At 45.5% G+C, this 22,532-nt stretch overlaps 1 long non-coding RNA gene across 1 annotated transcript in view; it reads right to left on the reverse strand.

Annotated features, from left to right (window-relative positions):
- Nucleotides 1-375, reverse strand: part of LOC138372254 (uncharacterized) — a 1,680-nt gene extending 1,305 nt beyond the window's left edge. Inside the window, exon 1 of the long non-coding RNA XR_011230776.1 lies at nucleotides 221-375. This is a non-coding gene — a long non-coding RNA (uncharacterized lncRNA). The remainder of the gene's footprint in view (nucleotides 1-220) is intronic.
- Between the last annotated feature and the right edge of the window lie 22,157 nt (nucleotides 376-22,532).

The following is a 22,532-nucleotide window of genomic DNA, read 5'->3' on the forward strand; positions in this document are numbered from 1 at the left end:
AGTAATGAGATATATGGCAAATTTTGCAAAATATACAATGAAGGTACACAAACATTCATACCCAAACAAAGCAAAATGCTAGGTAAGAACAAAGCATTTGGCCCGTAGGAGAAAGGAGATACCCACAAGACTAGAATACAAGTCATTAACAAGCATGCAAGTATAATACATAATACATGCAGACATATATATAATCCAAAAAAATGTCAAATTTACGTACTTATTATTACATTACAAATATCCAAGGTTTTGAAGACACGTTTCCTCTTGCGCCCAACGAGTGAATACTGAGACCAGACCCCATAGGTCCCTATCCTCCTCATCATTCGTCTCACTGTGTCTCCACAGCTTGCACCGCCCATTTGAGACAGCGTCTGGACCTGTTAAAATAATGCATAAGCTGTAAGGTAATAGAGAATAATATATATCTTTCAATCTCAACATTAGATTTTCTAATTTCCAACTGTATTAAATAAATAGCATTAAAATATTTTCCTTCTTAACTATTACAAAAATCAACGAATTTGAGTAACTTTTGCTTTTGTTTTATTTGTACCTTAAACATAACACTGAACAATCAATTATGTGCCACCCCACCTTCCTTCATCTGCAAAAAAACTAATCAAAAGACATATGTACAAGGCTAAAAAAATTCAGCAACACTTACCATACTCAGGCTAAAAGAATTAAGCAACACTTACCATACTCTTTTTATATTCACTGTTAACTTTTAGCTCATGTGACAGACTTTCCACTTGCTCAACAGTTTCAAGTGGGGATGGAAGAATGTCTTCCAGGATTGGTATATCTCCATGTGTTTTTGACATATGGGTTTCCGTCATTTTGACAATATTCAGGATATCCCCTGATAAAAATGTCAATTTTGATAATTCCTTCATCATGTATTCCATTATGCCAAAACCATAATCATAATCATCTGTATCAAACCTTATTACAGGTAAAACCAGTAGGCAGTCTACTGTATTTTATCAAACCGTTATTAGTATAATAGATCTCGTAATAATTTTGCAAAAATAATGGCATTTACTATTTTTAAAAGATTATTAGCAAATTTACAGAAATGGTGCATTCGGAAGACAAAACCAATTTTTCACTTTTGACAATTGAGCACCTGCTACATCCAGATTCTAGGGAGGAAAGGAAGGACGATCTTACTGGATCCCATAGCCTCTCCGAGGCACAAACCAGGCTTTTACACAAACCCCCCCCCCCCTGCACCCGAGCTTTTTAAAATAGTAAATGCCACTATTTTTGCAAAATTATTACGAGATCTATTATTCTAGAGAATAATGCATATAAATGCATATATGCATATAAATACAAAAGTAAATCAAATCTTATCCTTGTATAATATACAAGCTGATGTGAGATCCCTGTCTACAGGTGGACTGGAACTATTATCCAGTAGGCAGTCTACTGTATTTTATCAAACCGTTATTAGTATAATAGATCTCGTAATAATTTTGCAAAAATAATGGCATTTACTATTTTTAAAAGATTATTAGCAAATTTACAGAAATGGTGCATTCGGAAGACAAAACCAATTTTTCACTTTTGACAATTGAGCACCTGCTACATCCAGATTCTAGGGAGGAAAGGAAGGACGATCTTACTGGATCCCATAGCCTCTCCGAGGCACAAACCAGGCTTTTACACAAACCCCCCCCCCCCCCTGCACCCGAGCTTTTTAAAATAGTAAATGCCACTATTTTTGCAAAATTATTACGAGATCTATTATTCTAGAGAATAATGCATATAAATGCATATATGCATATAAATACAAAAGTAAATCAAATCTTATCCTTGTATAATATACAAGCTGATGTGAGATCCCTGTCTACAGGTGGACTGGAACTATTATCCAGTAGGCAGTCTACTGTATTTTATCAAACCGTTATTAGTATAATAGATCTCGTAATAATTTTGCAAAAATAATGGCATTTACTATTTTTAAAAGATTATTAGCAAATTTACAGAAATGGTGCATTCGGAAGACAAAACCAATTTTTCACTTTTGACAATTGAGCACCTGCTACATCCAGATTCTAGGGAGGAAAGGAAGGACGATCTTACTGGATCCCATAGCCTCTCCGAGGCACAAACCAGGCTTTTACACAAACCCCCCCCCCCCTGCACCCGAGCTTTTTAAAATAGTAAATGCCACTATTTTTGCAAAATTATTACGAGATCTATTATTCTAGAGAATAATGCATATAAATGCATATATGCATATAAATACAAAAGTAAATCAAATCTTATCCTTGTATAATATACAAGCTGATGTGAGATCCCTGTCTACAGGTGGACTGGAACTATTATCCAGTAGGCAGTCTACTGTATTTTATCAAACCGTTATTAGTATAATAGATCTCGTAATAATTTTGCAAAAATAATGGCATTTACTATTTTTAAAAGATTATTAGCAAATTTACAGAAATGGTGCATTCGGAAGACAAAACCAATTTTTCACTTTTGACAATTGAGCACCTGCTACATCCAGATTCTAGGGAGGAAAGGAAGGACGATCTTACTGGATCCCATAGCCTCTCCGAGGCACAAACCAGGCTTTTACATAACCCCCCCCCCTGCACCCGAGCTTTTTAAAATAGTAAATGCCATTATTTTTGCAAAATTATTACGAGATCTATTATACTAATAACGGTAAATAAATAATAAATAGTAAATAAATCAAAATCAGTTACATTATTTTATCTTATTCATAGCATAAATGTTCTCGAAGATTACTAAAAAGAAATTGAATTAGACTACAGCAAATTGGCAAACTTTACCTTGTATCTGTTTCCACCGAGTTTGTTTGGGGCGTTCTTCAACATATCAGCAATACTTGTCTCAACATCTCTTTCAGTTGCATTAGTGTGGGTGTTGATACAGGCTTCTGGAAATTTATAAGAATTAATTAATATATATAATTATAATTCACTTTGCTATTCCCCATTCCACAGTCCTCTCGTCCTTCCCACTTCCCTGTCCCCACATCATCCCCACTATTCCCACTTCCCTGTCCCATCGTCCTCCTTACCATTTTCCCCTCCCCTGTCCTTCTTCCTCCCCCACCATCTCCCATTCACCTGTCCCTTTGTCCTCCCCAGCATTCCCCTGTCCCCACCATCCCCAACTCCCCAGTCCCCTCGTCCTCCCCACCATTACCCTCTCCTCTGTCCCCTCGTCTTCCCCACCATACCCCCCTCTCGTCCTCCCCACCATTCCAAACTACCTCATCCGATGCATTCTATAATGGTCTGATGCTTCCATCAGAAAATTGGGAACATCAAATGATCTGATATTCCCATCACTGAAAAATAAGAACAGCTAAAAAAATGAAATGAAAAAAATAAAAAAATAAACTATACTCATGAAATGAACAGTATGGTAAACAACACAGCTCAATTTCAATGCAATGTCACACAAAATTATTAAATCGAAATGAAAATAAATTGAAATCTATGAAAATTCAAATTATCAATACAATCGGAAATATTGAAATAATATCGCAACATAATATAGTGTGGGTTGCTCTTACGTGCAACAGACGGTGCTGTTTTTCAAAAAAGGCATGGTTTTACCTGTCACAAGTGTGGCATCTATACTTATACTCACGAAATGAACGGTATGGTAAACAACATAGCTCAATTGCAATGCAATGTCACAATAACATTTAATAACAATAATAACAATAACATTTAAATATACTTTAAGATATAATCTAGAAGAAAATAAGAACATTGAAACGGTTCATGAACTCGATTTCAATAAAGGACACTATGGGGAACTTTGAAAAACAGTTAATGAGTATAATTAGACAGACTTGTTGCTAGGCAGAGGAGTAAATAATGAGATATATGGCAAATTTTGCAAAATATACGGCACACAAACATTCATACCCAAACAAAGCAAAATGCTAGGTAAGAACAAAGCAGTTGGCCCGTAGGGGAAAGGAGATACCCACAAGACTGGAATACAAGTCATTAACAAGCACACAAGTACTACACTACACAACAACCGCACTACTACCAGAACTGGACGAATCACTACCAAAACAACACATTGCACATCACTACCAAAACAACACAACACAACACAAGCATTGGCAAAGAATTATAGACCAGTTGCACTAACATCCCACATAATAAAATTATTTGAGAGTGATCAGGAGTCAGATTACTAGTTTTATAGAGACCAATGACCTCCACAATCCAGGCCAACAAGGATTTAGAGCAGTTTCTATGATCGAGCCACTGAGATCTATAAAGAATTCTGATCAAGAAAGAGATCTAGGGGTGGTTTTAGATAGAAAACTATAACCTAAGGATCATATTAAGAACATTCTGCGAGGGGCCTATGCTACACTTTTTAACTTTAGAATTGCTTTTAAATACATAGGTCAAAAAGTTTTAAAAGTTTTAAAAGTTTTTTAAACCTCTCGTGTATCATGAGTGTGTTAAAGCATCAGATGGTGCATTCAGATGATGAATATTACCTAGTTCCTTCATCTGGGAAGAATGAACACATATTGGTGCATTCGGATGATAAAAACTAACTACTGTAGTTTAATTGATCAACAGACTGTATATCATATGCAGACTGTATGTGGATCTGCGGGCCACTCCAAACAACAGCCTGGTGGACCAAGCTCCACCAGGGCTAAAGCACAAAGTGATATAGATGTGATAGAGAAACTAGGTCAAATGGAGGAGTAGGTCTGTATATTAAACAGCACCTGACGTGCACAGAGCTACTAAACTCAATGTGGTGGTAGAGTGGTGGGGGGGGGGAAACATTGCAGAAAAAAACAAAAATACAATTTGGTCAACAAAACAGCATTGTTTAAAATAGAAGACATGGGTTGTCATTTTGGGGGTAAGGTAGGTTACATTGAGTTAATTAGTTAGTACTTAGTTTTTATCTTAAACTGGTTGGGAGAGGTACAGTGTTGCTGTGCTGGTGAAAGAACACCTAAAGGTAAATTAAATAATGATTGCGAATCCACAAGAAGTTGACATAATATCGCTAGAGATCTGCAATCAGGATGATAAACTTTCCTTAAAGAATTTGACAAACACTTGCTGATAGGACATGAAGTAAATGAAATGTATGTCAAGTTTTGTGAAATATATGATAAAAGCACAACAAAATTTGTACCAAAGGAGAGATGCAGAACTAGGAAAAGGGGTTTGTTCAACAGAAATTGCGAGAGGGCCTGAGACCCAAACACACACAAATGGAATCAATATATAGCAAGAGGCCAAACCCCCAAACATACAAGCGATGCAAAGATGCGAGAAACAGCAGCAGCATTAAGGAGAGGGACTTAAGGACCATAAATAAAGTGTGAAAATAAACTCGAGTAAATTTTTTTAACTACTCTCGACAGTGAAGAAAAACAAATATTCAGACGATTTGTGTTAGAATCATTAATCTTACACTTTCGGTCATATTCAACAACACAAATACATACACACACATTCCTGTTGCTGTAGCAAGTGAAGAATTACACACACAGATCACAATAACGTGATGCATCAAATGAACAAATCCACAAGGGCCGTGACGAGGATTCGAACCTGCGTCCGGGAGCATCCCAGACACTGCCTTAATCGACTGAGCTACAACAGGGTAAAAGGGTTGAAACCGAAGTTCTACTGAACTTACTGGATCCCATAGCCTCTCCGAGGCACAAACCAGGCTTTTACACAACCCCCCCCCCCCCCTGCACCCGAGCTATGTCAACAGGCCGTTCTCCCTCTTCGCCCTTCCGAATGCACCATATCAGTAAATTTTTTAATAATCTTTTAAAAATAGTAAATGCCACTATTTTTGCAAAATTATTACGAGATCTATTATTCTATAGAATAATGCATATAAATGCATATATGCATATAAATACAAAACATAAATACAAAAGTAAATGTAAATAATTTTACCTTGCACCTAGATCCACCAAGCCTGTATGGCGCGCGTTTCAGTACTTCGGAAATCTAGAACTATCTTGAATCTCTAATCTGCAATGAAACAATACATATTATTGCACTTACCAAAACATGGATGAATGTAGAAAATACAGAACTATTAGCTGAATATCAAATAAATGGATTTAATCTATTTCACACAGATAGATATATTACACCGTGTATATTAGGTAATACCTAACATACACGCCTCCACACACACTACATTTGAAATGTAGTCTCAAAAAGACTACATTTCAACAGCAAAGATTACTCCATAAAAAAATAATTAAATTATTGACCAACATGAGAGAGGGTTAGCCAACATGAGGGTTGTGTTGATTGCCTGAAAATATTTAAATTGTGTAATGTATTGAATGGCATTTTTCAAGTTACAACATTTTTTAAATTACTGAACTAGGTTCTAGGCTTTGCTAGGCTTAATTCAATTATTACAGATAAGCCTAACCTAGCCTAGAACCCAGTGGGTTCTCTTCCTATTGGGGAGTGTTGTACATGCCTCGCCTCCACATACACACTAGCACAGCCAGGCCTCGCCTCCACATTTAAACCAACCAAGCCCACAAATACGTTAACATGGACCAGCATTACACCGTCTAACATACTCTGTCAGATGTAACAACTAAATTTGTGAATTCAAGACCAAATCTATTGTATAACACAGTGTTAGTACGAGAAAAACATTACTTACATTCGAAGCCGTGTTTTAAAATGGCGGCGGTCTTGTACTGACGCTCCAAACTGTGTGTTCGTTTGCGTATGATGAACGTGTGACAATTTACTACAACAATTATTTAATTATTCTTATTCTTTATTTTAATATTTTTAGGGTACATGAAATTTCAAACTTATTTGCACACAATAATATAATTGCATTGTCATAACCTTTATATATTACGGAAAATACGATGACATGAACGAAGTCAAAGTGAAGTTGAAGTCAAAGTCATTCGCCGAACGTATTAGTCATTTTTTTTCATACATACATAGTTGATTTACAAACATAATGTTGACGTACATAATGTTTCATACATACATAGTTGATTTACAAACATAATGAATGACGTACATACAATAATAATGTCAGGACAGTGATATAATTATAAACTTTCAAAGCACTGTATCGCCCATGTGTCGTCTTGTCACCAATACTGGGTAACAGTTCCGCCACTTCCCACACTCTTGCGGGTGGGCAGCGACCATTATTCTACGTTTATATTCATATCACCGTGTTGGGAATTTCATTGCGAGTACATTGATACCAAAATTAACGCTGTAGGACAAGTGTGGAAGTGATAACAATCCCAAGAGTAAAAACATTTTGTTGCTCTTGGGCACTCACGGCGAGTCATCTACGTAGGTATTTATTGGGTGCTGGTATTCATATAACTTTTGGTGACCGTTTTTGCTGATTTTCTTCTAGAGAATGTTATTGCGAACACGTTGGTACCAAAATGAAATACATAGCTCGAGAACTAAGGTCAGGAGAGTAAAAAGAGTATACACATTTTTGTTTTGACGCTTAATTAAGGTTATTGTGAGTACTCATCGCCTGCCTAGAAACTGGAACTAGTAATTCCATCTATCATACATATCATACAAGAGGAGCCACACATCTATGGATCATCCAATAAAATCAGCAGACTTCTAGATGTTACTACTGCTCGGCTTAGACTCGGTTACAAGTATCTCTGGGAATTCTCATTATCTGCTGATGTAGACCTGACCAAATGTAAACTGTGTCAACAAAATTATTCGCACACCCTCCGTCACTATGTGATGGAGTGCGAAAAGATACATGAATTTAGAGACAATTCTATAACCAATGTTCCAGCGATGTGTCAATATTTCATTCAAAATGATCTGCTACCAGAAATTTTAGCCAAATATCCCCAGTTTGCTAACTGTAGATAACAACTAAGTGATTGTAACCTATCCACCGCTGCCCACTGGATGGGGGACGGTGTGCAGGACAAACATATAAATTTTGATACTAGCTCTCCACATATGTCAGTTGCTTAATTTAGAACCTGTACTTGAGGTCGATCTCGAACCCATTGTTGATGTGATGACTTATATTGAATTTTGTAACTATATCATCAAGATTGTAACCAGCTTAGCTAAATGTAGTGTGGGGTTCAGTCCCTAAGCCCATATATGTGCCTCTCTAACCATTTAGGTTACAGGGCAAAAACATAAAAACAAAGGTAACTGCAGAAGGCCTATTGGCCCATACCAGGCAGCTCCTATCTATAACAGATAAACACTAAGTACTACCTAATTAACTCAATGTAACCTACCAACCTAACCCCCAAAATGTCAATCCATATCTTTTATTTTAAACAATGCTGTTTTGTTGACCAAATTGTATTTTTACTCTTTTTCTGTCATGTTTCTCCCACCCCTGTTTTTTCCCTTTTTTCTTATTTTTTCTCAACATAATTCATACTTTAATTATGCGGATCAGGACATCACCTGATCAAACACATCAAACATCGTTTGACCACCATCAAACACACACATTTCGTGTGTGTTTGACGCTCACTGATATGTACCAGCGTTGTTTTATATATGGTGCTATTCTATCTTACGCTTTGTTGCTCTTTTTTACCTACGGGCTCATAGAACATTCTATTGCGAAAACATTGGCACAAAAATGAATGACGTACATACAATAATAATGTCAGGACAGTGATATAATTATAAACTTTCAAAGCACTGTATCGCCCATGTGTCGTCTTGTCACCAATACTGGGTAACAGTTCCGCCACTTCCCACACTCTTGCGGGTGGGCAGCGACCATTATTCTACGTTTATATTCATATCACCGTGTTGGGAATTTCATTGCGAGTACATTGATACCAAAATTAACGCTGTAGGACAAGTGTGGAAGTGATAACAATCCCAAGAGTAAAAACATTTTGTTGCTCTTGGGCACTCACGGCGAGTCATCTACGTAGGTATTTATTGGGTGCTGGTATTCATATAACTTTTGGTGACCGTTTTTGCTGATTTTCTTCTAGAGAATGTTATTGCGAACACGTTGGTACCAAAATGAAATACATAGCTCGAGAACTAAGGTCAGGAGAGTAAAAAGAGTATACACATTTTTGTTTTGACGCTTAATTAAGGTTATTGTGAGTACTCATCGCCTGCCTAGAAACTGGAACTAGTAATTCCATCTATCATACATATCATACAAGAGGAGCCACACATCTATGGATCATCCAATAAAATCAGCAGACTTCTAGATGTTACTACTGCTCGGCTTAGACTCGGTTACAAGTATCTCTGGGAATTCTCATTATCTGCTGATGTAGACCTGACCAAATGTAAACTGTGTCAACAAAATTATTCGCACACCCTCCGTCACTATGTGATGGAGTGCGAAAAGATACATGAATTTAGAGACAATTCTATAACCAATGTTCCAGCGATGTGTCAATATTTCATTCAAAATGATCTGCTACCAGAAATTTTAGCCAAATATCCCCAGTTTGCTAACTGTAGATAACAACTAAGTGATTGTAACCTATCCACCGCTGCCCACTGGATGGGGGACGGTGTGCAGGACAAACATATAAATTTTGATACTAGCTCTCCACATATGTCAGTTGCTTAATTTAGAACCTGTACTTGAGGTCGATCTCGAACCCATTGTTGATGTGATGACTTATATTGAATTTTGTAACTAGCTCATCAAGATTGTAACTTGCTTAGCTAAATGAATTGTGGGGTTCAGTCCCTGAGCCCATTATGTGCCTCTGTAACCCTTTCCACAACCGCCCACAAGATGGGTATGGGGTGCATAATGGGGTGGGGTGTCTTGGCCAAACGTGCCACATCAAAACCACAAGTTGACATTGAATGTGAATTAACAATGAGACAAGTAAGATTTATACTAATACATTTATACTAACTCTGTTGAGCGTTGACCATTTATACATCAAATCTGTTGATGTGAGCACTTTAGTTTAGTCTGCCGTTTAAAGAAAAAAAGAGCATATCAATGGTATATCACAGAAAACGAATTTATCATAAACTCATGTATTTGTCTTATCATATTGAACTGCATTCATATTTTTAATATATAACAATATGAATATACAAATTTCTGTAAATCCCCTACCTTGTTGGAATCTGTGGAAATGAATGAGCAAATGTGCTGGCTGAAGGCGCTGAAGGAAACCACATTGGTTTCATTTTGGATACAAATGTCCATGGAAATTCAAAATGGAAACTAATTATATAGTTGAACCTGCAGAGACGAGTTTAAGAATCTGTGTTGAGAGTGATGGACACAGCCTTCACAATTATACTTCAGAGAATGTAAACATCTAAGAGTCATTAGAAATATGTGTAGAATAATAAACCCTACATTGTTTGAGTTAGGGAAAACACCATTTGTGATATATAGATACTATAGCTGTTCCTAAAGATTCACCCTTTTTTGCACCAGCAAGATAACATATAAGATTTTAAGAGTTGACGAATGTTAATATTCTTGTTTGATAAACTGTGAACTTGAGACATAGTTAATAAGAACATATTAACACAACAAAATGTTTTCAAAATCCTTAACACCACTTTCCAGCAACTTATATAATTTATATAAATTATTTTAGAGAATAATACATAAATTATATATTTAAACATGATATAGTGTTTAGTGGAATGTATAAGGAGTCAAATTGTGTTAAAAAGAGCAATTTTTAGAAAATTTGGAAAAATACTTTTTTCTGTTCAAATTATAACTAAATGGATTATAAAGGTTTCACTCAGCCAATATATATCATTCACAATTTATTAATGAATTTTACAAAAAAACACCATAAATTTTATATTTAAACATGTAAAAACTATTTGTTTTACATTTGGAAGAAAATAATTGTAGAAAAACAATTTATAATTAAACCTTTGTGTTTGGATTTTTTGAGTAAAAGTTTCTCAAAGGCTCTCCTGCACCATTCTCAATGCAAATCATTCCCACACCTATGGCAAGAGATAGGCGAACGTTGTGTAGATGATTTGTGTTTGCTGGGCTGTCTTGCCTCACTCAGCATTCATGCCTCACCCAGCAGTCTTGCCTCACCCAGCAGTCATGCCTCACCCAGCAGTCTTGCCTCACCCAGCAGTCTTACCTCACCCAGCAGTCTTTCCTCACCCAGCAGTCATGCCTCACTCAGCAGTCGTATCTCTGCCAGCAGTCTTTCCTCACCCAGCAGTCTTGCGTCACTAAGCAGTAATGCCTCACTCAGCAATCTTGCCACACCCAGCAGTCTTGCCTCACACAGCAGTCTTGTTTCACTCAGCAGTCCAGTCTCACCCAACAGTCTTGTCTCACCTAGCAGTCTTGCCTCACTCAGCAGTCTTGCCTTACTCAGCAGTCTTGCCTCACTCAACAGTCTTGTCTCACGTAGCAGTCTTGTTCAACTCAGCAGTCTTGCCTCACCCAGCAGTCTTGCCTCACCCAGCAGTCTTGCCTCACTCAGCAGTCTTTCCTCACTCAGCAGTCTTGCCTCACTCAGTAGTCTTGCTTCACTCTACAGTCTTGTCTCACTCAGCAGTCTTGTCTCACCCAGCAGTCTTGTCTCACCCAGCAGTTTTACCTCTCTCAGCAGTCTTGCCTCATTCAGTAGTCTTGCTTCATCCGGCAGTCTTGTCTCACTCAGCAGTCTGCCCTCACCCAGCATTCTTGCCTCACCCGGCAGTCTTCTCTCACCCAGCAGTCTTGTCTCACCCAGCAGTCTTGCCCCACCCAGCAGTCTTGTCTCACCCAGCAGTCTTGTCTCACCCAGCAGTCATGCTTCACCACTTAGTCTTGTTTCACCAGGCAGTCTTGCCTCACCCAGCAGTTTTGCCTCACTCAGCAGTCTTGCCTCACCCAGCAGTCTTGCCTCACTCAGCAGTCTTGCCTCACCCGGCAGTCTTGCCTCAACCGGCAGTCTAGTCTCACCCGGCAGCCTTGCTTCACCCAGCAGTCATGTCTCACCCAGCAGTCATCCCTCACCCAGCAGTCTTGTCTCAACCGGCAGTCTTGCCTCACCCAGCAGTCATGCCTCACTCACCAGTCTTGTCTCACCCGGTAGTCTTGCCTCATTCAGCAGTCTTGCCTCACCCAGCAGTCATGCCTCACCCAGCAGTCATGCCTCACCCGGCAGTCTTGCCTCACTCAGCAGTCTTGCCTCACTCAGCAGTCATGCCTCACCCAGCAGTCTTGCTCCACTCAGCAGTCTTGCCTCACCCAGCAGTCATGCCTCACCCAGCAGTCACGCCTCATCCGGCAGTCTTGCCTCACTCAGCAGTCTTGCCTCACTCAGCAGACATGCCTCACCCAGCAGTCTTCCCTCACTCAGCAGTCTCGCCTCACCCAGCAGTCATGCCTCACTCAGCAGTCATGCCTCACCCAGCAGTCTTCCCTCACTCAGCAGTCTCGCCTCACCAAACAGTCATGCCTCACTCAGCAGTCTTGTCTCACCCAGCAGTCTTGTCTCACCCTGCAATCTTGCCTCACCCAGCAGTCTTGTCTCACTCATCAGTCTTGCCTCACCAGGCAGTCTCGCCTCAATCAGCAGTATTGTCTCACTCAGCAGTTTTGCCTCACCCAGAAGTCTTGTCTCACCCAGCAGTCTTGCCTCTCCCGACAGTCTTCTCTCACCCGGCAGTCTTGCCTCACCCGTCAGTCTTGCCTCACCCAGCAGTCTTGCCTCACTCAGCAGTCTTGCCTCACTCAGCAGTCTCGCCTCACTCAGCAGTCTTGTCTCGCCCAGCAGTCTTGTCTCACCCAGCAGTCTTGCCTCACCCAGCAGTCTTGCCTCACCCAGCAGTCTTGCCTCACTCATCAGTCTTGCTTCACTCAGCAGTCATGCCTCGAGATCTTCTTGAGATCTTGAGATGATTTCGGTGCTTTTTTTTAGTGTCCCTACAGCCCGGTCCTCGACCAGACCTCCACCCCCAGGAAATAGCCCGTGACAGCTGACTAACACCCAGGTACCTATTTTACAGCTAGGTAACAGAGGCATAAGGTGAAAGAAACTCTGCCCAATGTTTCTCGCCGGCGCCTGGGATCAAACCCAGGACCACAGGATCACAAGTCCAGCGTGCTGTCCGCTTGGCGACCGGCTCCCTCACCCAGCAGTCTTGCCTCACCCAGCAGTCTGGCCTCAATCAGCTGTCTTGCTTCACTCAGCAGTCATGCCTCACCCAGCAGTCTTGCCTCACCCAGCAGTCATGCCTCACCCAGCAGTCTTGCCTCACCCAGCAGTCTTGCCTCACTGAGCAGTCTTTCCTCACCCAGCAGTCATGCCTCACTCAGCAGTTGTATCTCACCCAGCAGTCTTTCCTCACCCAGCAGTCTTGCGTCACTCAGCAGCAATGCCTCACTCAGCAATCTTGCCTCACCCAGCAGTCTTGCCTTACCCAGCAGTCTTGCCTCACTCAGCAGTCTTGTTTCACTCAGCAGTCCAGTCTCACCCAGCAGTCTTGTCTCACCCAGCAGTCTTGCCTCTTTCAGCAGTCTTGCCTTACTCAGCAGTCTTGCCTCACTCAACAGTCTTGTCTCACCCAGCAGTCTTGTTCAACTCAGCAGTCTTGCCTCACTCAGCAGTCTTGCCTCACTCCGCAGTCTTGCCTCACTCAGCTGTCTTGCCTCACTCAGCATTCATGCCTCACCCAGCAGTCTTGCCTCACCCAGCAGTCATGCCTCACCCAGCAGTCTTGCCTCACCCAGCAGTCTTACCTCACCCAGCAGTCTTTCCTCACCCAGCAGTCATGCCTCACTCAGCAGTCGTATCTCTGCCAGCAGTCTTTCCTCACCCAGCAGTCTTGCGTCACTAAGCAGTAATGCCTCACTCAGCAATCTTGCCACACCCAGCAGTCTTGCCTCACACAGCAGTCTTGTTTCACTCAGCAGTCCAGTCTCACCCAACAGTCTTGTCTCACCTAGCAGTCTTGCCTCACTCAGCAGTCTTGCCTTACTCAGCAGTCTTGCCTCACTCAACAGTCTTGTCTCACGTAGCAGTCTTGTTCAACTCAGCAGTCTTGCCTCACCCAGCAGTCTTGCCTCACTCAGCAGTCTTTCCTCACTCAGCAGTCTTGCCTCACTCAGTAGTCTTGCTTCACTCTACAGTCTTGTCTCACTCAGCAGTCTTGTCTCACCCAGCAGTCTTGTCTCACCCAGCAGTTTTGCCTCTCTCAGCAGTCTTGCCTCATTCAGTAGTCTTGCTTCATCCGGCAGTCTTGTCTCACTCAGCAGTCTGGCCTCACCCGGCAGTCTTGCCTCACCCGGCAGTCTTCTCTCACCCAGCAGTCTTGTCTCACCCAGCAGTCTTGCCCCACCCAGCAGTCTTGTCTCACCCAGCAGTCTTGTCTCACCCAGCAGTCATGCTTCACCACTTAGTCTTGTTTCACCAGGCAGTCTTGCCTCACCCAGCAGTTTTGCCTCACTCAGCAGTCTTGCCTCACCCAGCAGTCTTGCCTCACTCAGCAGTCTTGCCTCACCCGGCAGTCTTGCCTCAACCGGCATTCTAGTCTCACCCGGCAGCCTTGCTTCACCCAGCAGTCATGTCTCACCCAGCAGTCATCCCTCACCCAGCAGTCTTGTCTCAACCGGCAGTCTTGCCTCACCCAGCAGTCATGCCTCACTCACCAGTCTTGTCTCACCCGGTAGCCTTGCCTCATTCAGCAGTCTTGCCTCACCCAGCAGTCATGCCTCACCCAGCAGTCATGCCTCACCCGGCAGTCTTGCCTCACTCAGCAGTCTTGCCTCACTCAGCAGTCATGCCTCACCCAGCAGTCTTGCTCCACTCAGCAGTCTTGCCTCACCCAGCAGTCATGCCTCACCCAGCAGTCACGCCTCATCCGGCAGTCTTGCCTCACTCAGCAGTCTTGCCTCACTCAGCAGACATGCCTCACCCAGCAGTCTTCCCTCACTCAGCAGTCTCGCCTCACCCAGCAGTCATGCCTCACTCAGCAGTCATGCCTCACCCAGCAGTCTTCCCTCACTCAGCAGTCTCGCCTCACCAAACAGTCATGCCTCACTCAGCAGTCTTGTCTCACCCAGCAGTCTTGTCTCACCCTGCAATCTTGCCTCACCCAGCAGTCTTGCCTCACTCAGCAGTCTTGCCTCACTCAGCAGTCTCGCCTCACTCAGCAGTCTTGTTTCGCCCAGCAGTCTTGTCTCACTCATCAGTCTTGCCTCACCAGGCAGTCTCGCCTCAATCAGCAGTATTGTCTCACTCAGCAGTTTTGCCTCACCCAGAAGTCTTGTCTCACCCAGCAGTCTTGCCTCACCCGTCAGTCTTGCCTCACCCAGCAGTCTTGCCTCACTCAGCAGTCTTGCCTCACTCAGCAGTCTGGCCTCACTCAGCAGTCTTGTTTCGCCCAGCAGTCTTGTCTCACCCAGCAGTCTTGCCTCACCCAGCAGTCTTGCCTCACTCAGCAGTCATGCCTCACCAAGCAGTCTTGCCTCACTCAGCAGTCTTGTCTCACCCAGCAGTCTTGCCTCACCCAGCAGTCTGGCTTCACCCAACAGTCTTGACTCACTCAACAGTGTTGTCTCACCAAGCAGTCATGTCTCACCCAGCAGTCTTGCCTCACCCGCCAGTCTTGTCTCACTCAGCTGTCTTGTCTCACCCAGCAGTCATGCCTCACCAAGCAGTCTTGTCTCACGCGGCAGTGTTGCCTCACCCAGCAGTCTTGCCTCATTCAGCAGTCTTGCCTCACCCAGCAGTCTTGCCTCACTCAGCAGTCTTGCCTTACCCGGCAGTTTTGCCTCACCAGGCAGTCTTTTCTCACCTGGCAGTCTTGACTCACTCAGCAGTTTTGCCTCACCCAGCAGTCCTGCTTGAACTAGCAGTCTTGCCTCACTCAGCAGTCTTGCCTCACCCAGCAGTCTTTACTCACCGTGAAGTCTTGCCTCACCCAGCATTTTTGCCTCACTCAGCACTCTTGCCTCACATAGTACTCTTGCCTCACCCAGCTGTCTTGCCTCACCCAGCAGTCTTGCCTCACCCAGAAATCTTGCCTCACCAAGCAGTCTTGCCTCACTCAGCAGTCTTGTCTCACCCATCAGTCATGCCTCACTTGGCAGTCTCTCCTCACTCAGCAGTCTTGCCTCACCCAGCAGTCTTGACTCACCCAGCAGTCTTGCCTCACCCAGCAGTCTTGCCTCACCCAACAGTTTTGCCTCACCTGGCAGTCTTGCCTCACTTAGCAGTCTTGCCTCACCCAGCAGTCATGCCTCATTTAGCAGTCTTGTCTCTCCCAGCAGTCTTGTCTCACCCAGCAGTCGTGTCTCACTTAGCCGTCTTGCCTCACCAGGCAGTCTTGCCTCACCAGGCAGTCTTGCCTCACATAGCAGTCTTGTCTCACTCAGCAGTCATGCCTCACCCAGCAGTCTTGCCTCACCCGACAGTCTTGTCTCACCCAGCAGTCTTGTCTCACCCCACATTCATGCCTCACCAAGCAGTCTTGTCTCACCCGGCAGTCTTGCCTCACCAAGCAGTCTTGCCACACTCGGCAGTCTTGCCTCACCCGGCAGTCTTGCCTCACTCAGCAGTCTTGTCTCACTCAGTAGTGTTGCCTCACCCAGCAGTCTTGCCTCACTCAGCAGTCTTGCCTCACTCAGCAGTCTTGAGTCACCCGGCAGTCTTGTCTCACTCAGCTGTCTGGCCTCATCAAGCAGTCTTTCCTCACTCAGCAGTCGTGTCTCACCCAGCAGTCTTGCTCCACTCAGCAGTCTTGCCTCACCCAGCAGTCATGCCTCACCCAGCAGTCACGCCTCATCCGGCAGTCTTGCCTCACTCAGCAGTCTTGCCTCACTCAGCAGACATGCCTCACCCAGCAGTCTTCCCTCACTCAGCAGTCTCGCCTCACCCAGCAGTCATGCCTCACTCAGCAGTCATGCCTCACCCAGCAGTCTTCCCTCACTCAGCAGTCTCGCCTCACCAAACAGTCATGCCTCACTCAGCAGTCTTGTCTCACCCAGCAGTCTTGTCTCACCCTGCAATCTTGCCTCACCCAGCAGTCTTGCCTCACTCAGCAGTCTTGCCTCACTCAGCAGTCTCGCCTCACTCAGCAGTCTTGTTTCGCCCAGCAGTCTTGTCTCACTCAGCAGCTTGCCTCACTCAGCAGTCATGCCTCACCCAGCAGTCTTGCTCCACTCAGCAGTCTTGCCTCACCCAGCAGTCATGCCTCACCCAGCAGTCACGCCTCATCCGGCAGTCTTGCCTCACTCAGCAGTCTTGCCTCACTCAGCAGACATGCCTCACCCAGCAGTCTTCCCTCACTCAGCAGTCTCGCCTCACCCAGCAGTCATGCCTCACTCAGCAGTCATGCCTCACCCAGCAGTCTTCCCTCACTCAGCAGTCTCGCCTCACCAAACAGTCATGCCTCACTCAGCAGTCTTGTCTCACCCAGCAGTCTTGTCTCACCCTGCAATCTTGCCTCACCCAGCAGTCTTGCCTCACTCAGCAGTCTTGCCTCACTCAGCAGTCTCGCCTCACTCAGCAGTCTTGTTTCGCCCAGCAGTCTTGTCTCACTCATCAGTCTTGCCTCACCAGGCAGTCTCGCCTCAATCAGCAGTATTGTCTCACTCAGCAGTTTTGCCTCACCCAGAAGTCTTGTCTCACCCAGCAGTCTTGCCTCACCCGTCAGTCTTGCCTCACCCAGCAGTCTTGCCTCACTCAGCAGTCTTGCCTCACTCAGCAGTCTGGCCTCACTCAGCAGTCTTGTTTCGCCCAGCAGTCTTGTCTCACCCAGCAGTCTTGCCTCACCCAGCAGTCTTGCCTCACTCAGCAGTCATGCCTCACCAAGCAGTCTTGCCTCACTCAGCAGTCTTGTCTCACCCAGCAGTCTTGCCTCACCCAGCAGTCTGGCTTCACCCAACAGTCTTGACTCACTCAACAGTGTTGTCTCACCAAGCAGTCATGTCTCACCCAGCAGTCTTGCCTCACCCGCCAGTCTTGTCTCACTCAGCTGTCTTGTCTCACCCAGCAGTCATGCCTCACCAAGCAGTCTTGTCTCACGCAGCAGTGTTGCCTCACCCAGCAGTCTTGCCTCATTCAGCAGTCTTGCCTCACCCAGCAGTCTTGCCTCACTCAGCAGTCTTGCCTTACCCGGCAGTTTTGCCTCACCAGGCAGTCTTTTCTCACCTGGCAGTCTTGACTCACTCAGCAGTTTTGCCTCACCCAGCAGTCCTGCTTGAACTAGCAGTCTTGCCTCACTCAGCAGTCTTGCCTCACCCAGCAGTCTTTACTCACCGTGAAGTCTTGCCTCACCCAGCATTTTTGCCTCACTCAGCACTCTTGCCTCACATAGCACTCTTGCCTCACCCAGCTGTCTTGCCTCACCCAGCAGTCTTGCCTCACCCAGAAATCTTGCCTCACCAAGCAGTCTTGCCTCACTCAGCAGTCTTGTCTCACCCATCAGTCATGCCTCACTTGGCAGTCTCTCCTCACTCAGCAGTCTTGCCTCACCCAGCAGTCTTGACTCACCCAGCAGTCTTGCCTCACCCAGCAGTGTTGCCTCACCCAACAGTTTTGCCTCACCTGGCAGTCTTGCCTCACTTAGCAGTCTTGCCTCACCCAGCAGTCATGCCTCATTTAGCAGTCTTGTCTCTCCCAGCAGTCTTGTCTCACCCAGCAGTCGTGTCTCACTTAGCCGTCTTGCCTCACCAGGCAGTCTTGCCTCACCAGGCAGTCTTGCCTCACTTAGCAGTCTTGTCTCACTCAGCAGTCATGCCTCACCCAGCAGTCTTGCCTCACCCGACAGTCTTGTCTCACCCAGCAGTCTTGTCTCACCCCACATTCATGCCTCACCAAGCAGTCTTGTCTCACCCGGCAGTCTTGCCTCACCAAGCAGTCTTGCCACACTCGGCAGTCTTGCCTCACCCGGCAGTCTTGCCTCACTCAGCAGTCTTGTCTCACTCAGTAGTGTTGCCTCACCCAGCAGTCTTGCCTCACTCAGCAGTCTTGCCTCACTCAGCAGTCTTGAGTCACCCGGCAGTCTTGTCTCACTCAGCTGTCTGGCCTCATCAAGCAGTCTTTCCTCACTCAGCAGTCGTGTCTCACCCAACAGTCTTGTCTCACCCAGCAGTCATGCCTCACCCGGCAGTCTTGTCTCACCCTGCCATCTTGTCTCACGAAGCACTCATGCCTCACCAAGCAGTCTTCTCTCACCTGGCAGTCTTGCCTCACCAAGCAGTCGTACTTCTTTCAGCAGTCTTGCCTCACCCAGCATTCTTGCCTCACTCAGCAGTTTTGCCTCACCCGGCAGTCTTGTTTCACCCGGGAGTCTTGCCTCACTCAGCAGTATTGCCCCACCCAACAGTCTTGCCTCACCCAGCAGTCTTGCCTCAACCGGCAGTCTTGTTTCATCCGTCAGCCTTGCCTCACCCAGCAGTCATGTCTCACCCGGTAGTCTTGCCTCACCCAGCAGTCTTGCCTCACTCTGCAATTTTGCCTCACCCATGAAGCAGTCTTGCCTCATTCAGCAGTCTTACGTCACTCAGCAGTCTTGCCTCACCCGGCAGTCATGGCTCACACAGCAGTCTTGCCTCACCCAGCAGTTTTGCCTCACCTGGCCGTCATGCCTCACTTTGCTGTCTTGCCTCACCCAGCAGTCATGCCTCACCCAGCAGTCATGCCTCTCCCAGCAGTCATGCCTCACCCAGCAGTCATGCCTCACTCAGCAGTCATGCCTCACCAAGCAGTCTTGCCTCATATAGAAGTCTTACCTCACCCAGCAGTTTTGCCTCATCCAGCAGTCTTGCCTCATTCAGCAGTCTTGCCTTACCCAGCAGTCTTGCCTCACTCAGCAGTCTTGCCTCACTCGGCAGTTTTGCCTCACCCGGCAGTCTTGTCTTACCAGGCAGTCTTGCCTCACTCAGCAGTTTTGCCCCACCCAGCAGTCTTGCCTCACCCGGCAGTCTTGTTTCACCCGGCAGCCTTGCCTCACCCAGCAGTTGTGTCTCACCCGGCAGTCTTGCCTCACCCAGCAGTCTTTCCTCACTCAGCAGTTATGCCTCACCCATGGAGCAGTCTTGCCTCACCCAGCAGTCTTGCCTCACACAGCAGTCTTGCGTCAGCCAGCAGTCTTGCTTCACCCGGTTGTCATGGCTCACCCAGCAGTCTTGCCTCACCCAGCAGTCTTGCCTCACCTGGCCGTCTTGACTCATCCAGCAGTAATGCCTCACCCAGCAGTCATGCCTCACCCAGCAGTCATGCCTCACTTAGCAGTCATGCCTCACTAAGCAGTCTTGCCTCACTCAGCAGTCATGCCTCACCCAGCAGTCATGCCTCACTCAGCAGTCATGCCTCACCCAGCAGTCATGCCTCACCTAGCAGTCATGCCTCACCCAGCAGTCTTGCCTCACTCAGCAGTCTTGCTTCAACCAGCAGTAATGCCTCACCCAGCAGTCATGCCTCATCCAGCAGTCTTGCCTCACCCAGCAGTCTTGCCTCACTTAGCAGTTATGTCTCACCCAGCAGTCTTGCCTCATCTGGCAGTCTTGCCTCACCCAGCAGTCTTGCCCCATTCAGCAGTCGTGCTCCACTCAGCAGTCTTGCCTCACCCAGAAGTTTTGCCTCATCTGGCAGTCTTGTCTCACCCGGCAGTCATGCCTCACTCAGCAGTCTTGTCTCACCCAGCAGTCTTGTCTCACCCAGCAGTCTTGCCTCACCCAGCAGACTTGCCTCACCCAGCAGTCTTGCCTCACTCAGTAGTCATGCCTCACTCAGCAGTCTTGCCTCACCCAGCAGTCTTGCCTCACCCAGCAGTCATGCCTCACTCAGCAGTCTTGCCTCTCCCAGCAGTCTTGCCTCACTCCTCAGTGTTGCCTCACCCGGCCGTCTTGCTTCACCCGGCAGTCTTGCCTCACCCGGCAGTCTTGCCTCACCCAGCAATCTTGCCTCACCCGGCAGTCTTGCCTCACCCGGCAGTCTTGCCTCACCCGGCAGTCTGGCCTCACCCGGCCATTTGACCTGACCCGGCAGTCTTGCCTCTCCCGGCAGTCTTGCCTCACCCAGCAGTCTTGCCTTACCTGGCAGTCTTGCCTCACCCTGCAGTCTTGCCTCACCCGGCAGTCTTGCCTCACCTAGCAATCTTGCCTCACCCAGCAGTTGTCTTAAAATCCGACACCATTTAATAATATCATACAGGCAGATAATATTGCTGTGTTGTATACACAAGTTAACCCAAAGAAAATGTAACTTGTAGTGGAATTTCTGTCTATAGAAAACGGGATATCATTACCACATACTATTATAAATTCACCACCTATTATGGTGGGAATTATTCTTAAATACATTAGTCTTTGGACTTTACCATCATAAAACTATCTCATATAAATTAACTTAATTATCAGAATTCAAATTGAGTAAATGTGACCCTTCTATCACTTACTGTCATCTGGACAATGTAGGCCAGTAGCGTCAGGGAGGAGGGAGTGGTCAGCCATTGTTATTGTTAGGCCACAGAAGCGCACAGGAGCAAATACGGCTCCTGTTAATTTCTCTTGGACGAAGTGTTATGGAAACCAAAGGTGTACCATTATCAACACGCTGTCAACAAATACAAGCTAAGTGTTCTGCTGAAACCCAATTATCTAATCATTTTTGGCCATTAATGTCAGTAGATAGGGTGAGCCGGATTATTTGAATATTTGATTATTGAGAGGATTATTTGGTGTCTACATCCTGGTTATACCTGGTGGACTAAGGCCTGCTGTACAATAAGATAAGGAACCTCTTCAATGTACACTAATGTGTAGTTAATACTGTAGTTTGATTGGCTGCATATATATAAATTCAATATAAACCCCCCCCTAATGTGTAGAGGATCGATTTGTGAGATTATTGCAGAAATACAGTCCACTTATCATCATACCAATTGCTATCGAAGTATACAAATTAACGTAAATATAAATTCTATATAAATTCTGTTACGGTGCCCTCTCCTATTTCTTTCGTTTGCCGGGTTAAAGAGTCATATCAGCTCTCCCTACTGATTCTCTGAGGTTCAGGGAGTCTTATGATATATGTGGCGACCAGACCGGCTGCCAGTTAAGGGAAGGAAGTTATATTATAAGTTGTAAATAAAGGAAAATTGGCGCCCTGTTATAAAATGAAACAGTATCCCCTATGGCAGATATGACCTTTTGGAAGGGACATTAGCCGATCGCGGATTGGCCGACGTGGGTCGCGGGCGACCAATCAGGGCCCGCCATGACGTCACCGAGTGCCCCGGGCGGCGCCAACGTCAGAGTGGTTCTGACCTTGGAAGCGACAGGACGCGCCTCGGTCTGCTCTCAAGGATTGGAGGCTCTGCAAGCCTTATTCAGTGGATCGAACTAGCCGTCGCAGTCCACCATAGTTATTGGAGACCCTGCGCTTCTGGGAAGCAAAAGAGGAACCAAGTTCATTGAGCAGAGAAGTGCCAAACTTGGAAAATAGTCGGCGACGACGCTGGGCGGCGCCGCTGGCTGGACGTTGAGGTCTGGAAGGTGGGCGGGCAGGCCTACCTGTG

The sequence above is a fragment of the Procambarus clarkii genome, chromosome 38, assembly GCF_040958095.1.
Source record: "Procambarus clarkii isolate CNS0578487 chromosome 38, FALCON_Pclarkii_2.0, whole genome shotgun sequence".
NCBI lineage: Eukaryota > Metazoa > Arthropoda > Malacostraca > Decapoda > Cambaridae > Procambarus > Procambarus clarkii.